The following is a 7500-nucleotide window of genomic DNA, read 5'->3' on the forward strand; positions in this document are numbered from 1 at the left end:
TGAAATACAGAGCATTCTCGTGTTTGAAGTTTTGTTTTCAAATGAGTGAGTGTGCGTGAAACTCCTTTTTTAGTTTTATTTACAAAATGTGACAAAAAATGGGTTGCGTTTTGATATCTGTCACGAAAAAAACAAAAATGAGTAATGAACAGATAAATAATTTCAAAATGAATGAATCTTTTTTGTTACTTTTTATGTGCATTTGTGAGATAAAATCTGTGATTTGTGATGTGGTTTAGCATGAAGGAACACTCAAGTGTTGCTTATTTACATAAACATATCACATAAGTACTATTACATAAATCAGTGAAAATTTATTATATATTTCCGCACTATCTTCATTTATAATACTCAACTCTGAAAATTGAAAACACCCCACCACTTCATCGTTGCATCTCGTGGACAAAAAATTATCGAGGTAAAATCAATCAATTCGTTTTCTATCTGTATGCTAGAACAATTCTTTGTTTCGAGACCTCTCCCTCGAGTATAAGGTAATGGTTTTCTTTGAAAATTGTATGTTCTGTGGTATAATCCAAGGTCCCACACACCGTTTGGGAATAGATTGGAAATTGGGATTTTGGGGTTGCGATAGAACAAATTATAACCCAAACTAGTTTACCTAACCTAGCCTAGCATTTGCTAACCTAATTTATCTTTTCCTAACCTAGCCTAACCTAACCCAACCTAGCCTTTCCTAACCTAACTTAACGTAACCTAGTCTAACCTGATGTAACTAAGCCTAACCTAACGTATGCTATTTTTACCTAACCTATACTAAGCTAGCCTTGCTAAACCTAAACTAGACTTGTCTAAACTAACAAAATCTAGCCTTTGCCTATCCCATCCTAAGCTAGTCTTGCTTAACTTAAACTAGTCTTGTCTAAACTTACCAAATCTAGCCTTGTCTAACCTAACCAAAAATAGCATAGACTAAACTAAACTAACCTTACCTAAGCTAACCCAACTGAACTAGCCTTGCCTTGCATAACCTAACCTAGCTTTGTCTAACCTCACCTAACCTAACATAACCTAGCCTAGCCTAATTTAGCTTTACCCAATTTAACTGACCTCATCCTGACCTAACCCAGGTTTAACCTAACTTGCATTTGTTTGTACGTTAGCATCCGGAATACATTAGTTTGTACTCGTTCTTGCTCACGTTTTACACAATGGGAGAATAACTTGGCATCGGCTTGACAATGTGAGTGGGGGGGGGGGCTCCCCACTTCCACCCCAACCTTATCCCCCCACCCCATCCTCACCCCCTAACCCCCACCCCAAAACACCCCCACCCCCGAAGATAGGTTCAAGAAGATAACGGTGGTATTCTTAAAAAAAAAATTCCTTATACTAGTATAAATGTTATGTAAATCCTTGGAAGGGAAAGATTTATACAAGAAAAGATTTTTTTACGAATGCCACCGTAAGATTCTTACGGTGGCATCCTTAAAAAAATTCTTTCTTTATATAAATATTTCCCTTCCAAGGATTTATATAACATTATAAGGAAATCTTTTTTAAGAATACTACCGTAAGATTATTACAGTGGCATTCTTAGAAAATTCTTTCCTTATATAAATCTTTTCCTTCTAAGGATTTATATAAGATTTATACTAGTATAAGGAACTAATTTTTTAAATAGCATCGTAAGCCTCTGACTTATCAAGGTTATATAAGTGAGCCTCGACAATATGTCGATAAAATCACGCCAAAAATAAGCCAGTTCCATCTCTTTCTTTTTTTAACGCGTAAAGTAAAACACAACATCGTTAAATGATGTATGCAAACATTTTACAATGAAACTAACTTGTCTCAATTTTTTTCGGAACTTAAGTTCCTCCTAGTTTTTTTTTTTTCCTTCAAAAAGTTCATCCTTTTCTCTCTCTCTCTCTTTGGTCTGTTTGTACCATCTTGTCTCTGTTATCTTCAGTTTTTGAGTGACTGAAGGATATTTACGTTTGTCCTATTTCTTTTACCATTCACCGTATTTTCTTTCCAAAATTTATACTTTCCGTATTGTTTATGTACACTATGACTTGTACACAGATTTGTGTACTTCTCCATAAACTGTTATAATGTGTGTATGAATGTGTGTGTGTGTGTGTGTGTGTGTGTGTGCGTGCGTGTGTGTGTGTGTGTGTGTGTGTGTGTGTATGTTTGTTTGCACGCAGCTCTACACCTATGTTAATACAGTGACTTTGCGCTTATTAATTTACGAAAATTTTTATTATCTATTCTTCAGCAATCACAAAACACACGCGCACACACACACACACATACGCACAGTGGTAGCGTTCGCAGCTTCTGCTACAGTGGTCTTAGTTCGAATCCCGCCCAGGGCTGAAATAATTTCATTATCGCTGCGATTCGTTACTCCAACTCTCATGGGCGGGGAGTTGGGGCGTGCGTGTGCGTGTAAGGTCACAGCATTATCCATAGACCGGTCATATATAAGCTTTGAGCTCTCTTCTGGGAGGCTAATAACTGTCGATCACGTGTCCAACACGTGACCCAAAACCATGGTGAATCACACACGCACACACATACACACACGCGCTCGTGCATACACGTATATTATGTACGCAGGTGCATCCTAGATCACTAGCTGTAGGTATTCAAGGTCATTGTTTATTATGTCTTTTTTTTTTTGGGGGGGTGGGTAGAACATACACATCCTTTCGGGGAAATCCTAAATAGTATATTTGGATTCTAGGAACTTTAGTTGGGAGGCTGCCTTTTTTTTGTATTTTTAAATTAGGTATAATTTAGGCCTAAATATCATAGGGTTGCGTGTGACTGCATGTGTAAGGTTGACGCAGAAGTATCAGCCATTTGGTCTTAGAACATTTGGCCCCAGGACATTTATTCCCAGAATATTTAGTCCCAGAACATTTGGTCATGAGATTTTTGGTCCTAGAACATTTAGTCACAGGACATTTGGTAATGAGACATTTGATCTGAGGACATTCGGTCCCAGGACATTTGGTTTCAGGATATTTGGTTTCAAGACATTTTGTTATTGGGCATTTGGCCTCAGAACATGTCACAGGACACTTGGTCCGAGGATATTTGGACATAGGATATTTTGTACCAAGACCTTTAGGCCTAGGACATTTGACTACAAGACATTTGGTCTCAGAACATTTGATCATAATACATTAGTTCGTAGAGTAATTGGTATTAGGACATTTGCCCTCTGAGTATTTGGTCATAAGAATTTGATCACAAGGCATTTGGTGGTCATTTGGTCATATGGGATTAATTTTATTCACGAGACATTTCGTCCCAGAACATTTGACCATAAGGCATTTGAGCCAGGACATTTGGTCGCATATAACCTTATGACCAAAACTGCTACGTCACGCCCTCAGTGACGTAGGCGTCATTTCAGTCCACACTCGGTGTGACGTAACATTACATAAATATTTTCTTCAGCATTTTTTCATTTGGCCTCACAACTGCGGTGATTACGCGTTATTTGTAGCAACAACACAGCTGTTGCTTTCATGTCCTAATAACAAGTCTTTTTCGTTCTTTGTTGTTTCACTTGGGTTTCTCAAAATATATTTGTGGCCTGCACGCTTTAGTAGGAAAATATTTGTATATATATTTGTGTTGTGTGTGTGTGTATTCACTTGGTCTTTGGATCACGTGTTGGACTCGTGATCGACAGCTATTTCCCTCCTGGAAGAGAGCTCAGAGCTCGTAGGTCCGATCTATGGGTAATGCTATGACCTTGCACACACACACACACACACACACACAACTCCCCGCCCACGAGAGTCAGAGTAACGACCCGAAGCGCAGCGGTACCGAAATAATTTCGGCCCTGGGCAGGATTCGAACTAAGAACTACGGGCCACTATGGTGGCAGTTCAGCGCTCTACCAACTGCGCCACCAAGTCGTGTAAAGTATCAGCCATTTGGTCTTAGAACATTTGTGTGTGTGCGTGCGTGTGCATGTGTGTGTGTGCGTGTGTGTGTGTGTGATTGTATATATATATATATATATATATATATATATATATATATACATATATGTGTGTGTGTGTGTGTGTGTGTCTGCGTGTGTGTGTGTCTGCGTGTGTGGGGGGGTGTCTTTGTGTTTACCTCATGTATTTACATTATTGTAATATACAGGAAAGAAGCAACGTTGTGTTTTTGTCTTATTTTCTAACAGTCATTCCAAGCTTAAGATTTGTATGTGTGTGTGTGTGTGAGAGAGAGAGAGAGAGAGAGAGAGTTCAACAAGACCTCATTAACACCAAACACCTTCTCGCATTCCCTTGAAGACTCCTTCCTGTTTCTGAGTCAAACAAACCCGTGACAGGGCTCCGGACCACGGCTCAAATTCTCAGGAGCTTCGAACCTTAACCGAATTAACCACGAAGGCAAGTCAAGTACGATCTCTCGACCTAGATACAGAGTAGGTAGACTTCGAGGAACTTGGCTTCCGCGAAGAGAGATCGATGACGGTCTTCGGGCCGAAGAGACTCTTCGAAGTCTTCCCGAAGTGGACTTCGCGCGAAGTACTCCAAGAATCGGGCCTCCTGAGCGTGCTCGTGGGCACTCCGGCCAATTCCACTCCTCGACGGAATTTTGATAGTTTAATGAAGTACAAAATGAGTCAGATGTCGTGGAACTTAGTTAAATCAGACCAGGTGTAACCCACTGAGCGGGAGAAAGTATAAGATTTACCTTCATAGTGTCTTTGTATTTCTTTATTCTAACATATATTTCTAATTCATGTATATATATTTAATTTCATATGTTATATAGATTACCTTATTAAGTCCAGGAAACTTCCTGGAACCGAAGGAAACCGACTGGAACAAGGATTTCGCCTGTTTTGTGGTTGACAGTGATGGCTGCTGGATCATTGGATCCGAATTCGAGCAAGGCTGCCTCCCGAGTGTACATATGGCACAAGGCCTCAGGCTCGCTCTGATGACGTCACATTTGTGACGTCACGTACTGTCGACGTCACATCGATGACGTCATACTGATGACTCCACACTTGTATGCAGGAAAAGAGAAGGAGGGAGACAAAGGAAGACAGGGAAAGAGGAAGAGAGAGAGAGAGAGAGAGGAGAGTGACGGAGGGAAAGGAAGAAGGAGATAAATAAGAAAGAGAGGTAAATGGAGGGACTTCAACTTCCTTCAGACTTGAGCAGGACTTGATGCCACCCCTTCCAAAAAGGGGCTCTTACCCTCAGGTCAATTAAATCACCTGCCGGCAGTTGGAATGGGGTCATTGAGTCTGCCGTGACCCGTCTTCCTCCTTCCCTCCTCCTCCTCCCCCCTCCTCCTTCTCCTCCCCTCTTCCTCCTCCTCCTCTTTCTCCTCCTCCTCTTTCTCCTCCTCCTCTTTCTCCTCCTCCTCCTCCCCATCCTCCTCCTCTCTCTCCTCCTCCTCCTCCCCATCCTCCTCCTCTTTCTCTTCCTCCTCCTCCCCATCCTCCTCCTCCCCATCCTCCTCCTCCCCATCCTCCTCCTCTTTCTCCTCCTCCTCCCCATCCTCCTCTTTCTTCTACTCCTTCCCTCCTCCTCCTCCTCCTCCTCTTTCTCCTCCTTCTCCTCCTTATGTTCCCGCATCCTGTTCCTCCCCTTTCCCTCATCCTCTTTCTCCTCTTCCTCCTTTACGTTCCCCCATTCTTTCCCTCCCCTTCCTTTTCCTCCTCCTCTTCCAGGCGATTAAAATTGCCAAGCATCAGTCAGAATCAATGTATGCGAGTCTTCTTCTGGACCATATGCGCAAATCAGTGGAAGACCAATTGGTCCATGGAAGACCTGGCTAAAAAAAATCACCCTGTGGTCTTGGTAGTTGTTTGTTGTTGTAGTTGCCGTGCTGAATGGAATCGGTTGTAGCTTCACCAGAATAAAACTTCCAAAGATCTTCACCGTATTGAAGGTATAGATGGAAACATCCTCACTCCCTCCAATACGGTTCCCCTCTCACAGCTGAATAAAATCTATTGTTATTGAACCAGAAAAAATACCGAAAGTGTGTCAAAACACCAAAGCCCACAATGACTTTTCCAATCTTTAAAAAAAAAAAAAAAAAAAAAAAAAAACGCCCTGGCCTCGATGTGGGCGCCGAAGACGCGGTTTCGAGTCTCCGAAGTCGTTTCTTTGAGTTCGTGGCCGAAGTAGAGCTCCTCCCTCTTCCTCCCGCGCGCAAGCAAGCAAGCAAGCAAGCAAGCAAGCAAGGTCGGCGCTCCAGAGTTCTGGTGGCCACGGCTGGATGCGAAACCCATTCATGAGGGCTTCCCCACCCCTCCCTCTCCTCCTCCTCTTCCTCCTCCTCCTCCTCCTCCTCCTTTTACTCCTACTTTTCCTCCTCTTCTCCTCCTCCTCCTTTTCCTCCTCTTCTCCTCCTCCTCCTTTTCCTCCTCTTCTCCTCCTCCTCCTTTTCCTCCTCTTCTCCTCCTCCTCCTTTTCCTCCTCTTCTCCTCCCCCTCCTCCTCTTCTTCGTCCTCCTCCTCCTCGTTTCTTCTTCTCTCTCGTCCTCCTCATCCGTCCTCTTTCGCTTTCTCCTCCTTCTCTTACTGTCTTCTCCTCCTGTTTCTATCTCCTGTCTACTATTCCTCCTCCTGTTTCTATCTCCTGTCTACTATTCCTCCTCCTTCTCCTCCTCCTTCTCAATCTTTTCCTCCTCCTCTTCCATCTGCTCCTGTCTATTATTCCTCCTCTTTTTCCTCCTCCCTTTCCTTCTCCTCCTGTCTTCTCCTCCTGTCTCCTTCTCCTTCTCCTTCTCCTCCTCCTGTCTCTTCCTCCTCCTCCTCCTCCTTCTCCTCTCCCTCCTTCTCCTCCTCCTCCTTCTCCTCCTCCTCCTTCTCCTCCTTCCCCTCCTTACTTCCCCCTATTTCTCCTTCTCCTCCTCCTCTTACTCCTCCTCCTAAAGTAATATCTTCCCTCTCCTCCTCCATTCCTATTTTCTTCCTTATTTCCAATTATCATCATCCTCCCCCTCCCCTTCTTCCCTCCCTCCCTTCTTCCTCCTCCCCTTTCCTTTCCACTCATTTCTTTCCCCCCGTCCTTTCCTCCTTTCCCCCCTCCTCTCCCCATTCTCCCCCTCCTCTCCCTCCCGTCTTCCTTCTCCCCCTCCATATCTCTCTCAGCTAAATATAGACCTTAATTGAAATTGCGTCACTCTAGCCCTTGAGCCAAGGTTAACCTTCCCTTGGGGGTAGGGGGGGAATTGACCCCCTCCCCCTCCCACTCTCCCCTCGAGGGGGAGGCGGAGCCCTCAGGTGACTTGAGGGTGAGAAAAGATTTGTCTGTCAATTACTCGAGGAAAGAGAGGAAGGGAGGAGGAGGAGGAGAATGGAGAGGAGGAGAATGGGAAGGGGAGGAGGAGGAAGATGAAAAGAAGAAGGAGGGGAGGAGGAAGAGGGGGATGGGAGAGGAGGAGGAGGAGGTGCTGCTTGGCCACTGAATAGAGTCGTCTGACAACATGACATCACAATCACGTCAGGAAGTCCGACCGGCTGGCTTA

Source organism: Oratosquilla oratoria, chromosome 14 (assembly GCF_046742065.1).
Source record: "Oratosquilla oratoria isolate Oo_2021 chromosome 14, ASM4674206v1, whole genome shotgun sequence".
NCBI classification, from domain to species: domain Eukaryota; kingdom Metazoa; phylum Arthropoda; class Malacostraca; order Stomatopoda; family Squillidae; genus Oratosquilla; species Oratosquilla oratoria.